The following is a 2373-nucleotide window of genomic DNA, read 5'->3' as shown; positions in this document are numbered from 1 at the left end:
TCTAAGCTAAATGCTTGTCTCCTGCTGCAATGTAATCTGTTTTTCTTGTCCTACCTGCAGCAGTGAGGGAAAGCGTTTATTTCCTCCTTTGCAGCTACCTCTTCGATTTGAAAACATGTCTCTCGCACCACCTTGAAACAAGCCCAGTCTTACATCCTGCCATCACTCTCATTGCTTTTCTCTGGTTATCTCCAGCTGCTCCACATTTTCATGAAGTGCAGTGCCTACAGCTGGATACCATCTTCCAAGAAAGGCTTTCTATTACCACATGAGGAAGGAGGACCACGTCATGTATCTTACAGACTACATTCCTGTTCATACATTCCACAACATTTTTATTTTTTTTTTTTCAGGAACAGGATGCTCTTGAATCATGTTCAGCTGGTGACTGGCTGTAACCCCAAGAGAACTTTTCTGTACAAGTCCTACCCCAGCAGCCTGTCCTGTCCCATCCTGTATTTGTTCAGCTGATTGTTGCTTCTGCTGAAGTGTACAAATACGCATTAGTCAAATCAATTTCTGGATTTACTGAATCACATTCTAACTCTTCTGAATTTATCAAGTTCATTTTGAATTGTCATTGTTTTCTACTCGGTCAGTAGTTAGCTCAAGTCTGGTGCTTCCTACAATTTAATCAGCATATGCCATCTAAATTGTTAATGGAAATACCAAATAACATCAAATCAGAGAAGAACTGTAGAGAATCCCACTCAATACATCCTTGCAGTCTGACTGTGAATGATTAATAATTACTCTAAGTAGGGTTTTCTAAACAGGTTTTTATAACCTCACTTTTAAGTTGGTGTCAGACCACATTCCCCTACTTTTCTTACAGAAAGTCATTAGAATCACAAAGTAAAACTGTGTTCACTGCATCTCCTCTGTCCAAGAAGCTTGTTACCTTGGTGTAGAAGGAGCAACATTAGTTTGACACAATTTGATCTTTTTTTCTTTTAGAAGCTTGCCGAGTTTCCCTTTTCCATTTATTTTCCAGTTTAAACTATTAACCCTGAGTTCTGAACAGATGCGTGGAAGCAGAGAGACAAGCTGAGCCTTCAGAGTTCACAGCATCCCCCTTTGTCTCTAATGCTTGAAAATAATTTACCATATGGGGTATCTGATCTAGGCATGAGGATAACTACCATTGTTGTGCTTGCACTGCAATCTCTTACATATGGCAGAATAAGTAGAGCTTGTCTAAGCGAGGATGAGAGCCCTTGAAGTATTCGCTACTCTGCCCTAACGTCACACAACACAAGGACAATGAAAGCCTTTTGCTCCTGTGTCTATCAGTCCCTCCTCCATTTTTGCAAGATTTCAGTGACCAGCTATTCCAATAAGAAGTCACATCTATGAAACAGAGATGGCTTCTCAGCTATATCCTGCACTTCCTTCAAAGATCTCAGCTGACTGAATTAAAAAACAAAAAGCATACATCAAATAAAGTAAACATGCATCCAGTAATTATTTCCAGGGCATCAAAAGCCATGTGGTGAAACTACTCCCAACATCAACTTTGATAATAAAAGTCTTAAATTAACCTCTTCAGGAAACCTTTGCAAAGATGGATGTGGAATCAAAGTATCAATAATTACACTTCATCAGCAAGACCTGATCATTTGGCAACTCCTATTTGAAGATGACGCACGACAATTTTTTCCTGACACATAAGTCTGTTCTGACTGGGGATATGATTTTTCTCAGGTCACAGGAAATACCTACTACGCTCATTAAATCAACTCCTTGTTTAAGGTGATGACATATGAGCGTGTAGTCATTTTTAGAAAATGAAATTTTCATCAATAAGCCAATAGTACCCTTCCTTCTATGGAGTTTTCCCATCACATTTCTTGATACTTTAAAAACACTGAAAGGTATTGCTGTCTCTAGGCAATTATGTATTTGGACAAATCCAACATTTTTCCAAGTGATCTTTTGTTTTGTGACTCTCTTACACTACATTTATATGGTTCTAAACTGCATCCTTGATGTAGCTGCTCTTCTGCAGTGTAACTGTATTACACTCTGCATTCCCTTGGTATCTTAGTCTAAATTAATTTGCTCTCAAAAAAAAAAAAAAAAAGAAAAAAAAGTTCTTGAAAGGTGAGAATGGGAACCTTCAGTAAAGTCAGTCACTTCACGTTATTAACTAGTGGTAAATGCAAAGCAGCTTACCCATTGCACAAAGTTAAGAAGAATACACAAATATGCAGAGTTACCACTGAGTAAATGGCATCCTGTAAGTATTCATTCTCACTTCTCTCCTGGTATAATTTTCATGGGCCTGTAACTTCAATAGGAAATACTGCATTTATGTATTAAAACAACAGTTTTAGAAGTTATGCTTTCAGAAAAAGGACAGATATGCAAATA

The sequence above is a fragment of the Buteo buteo genome, chromosome 22, assembly GCF_964188355.1.
Source record: "Buteo buteo chromosome 22, bButBut1.hap1.1, whole genome shotgun sequence".
Lineage (NCBI taxonomy): Eukaryota > Metazoa > Chordata > Aves > Accipitriformes > Accipitridae > Buteo > Buteo buteo.
Note: the sequence above shows the minus strand (reverse complement) of the source record.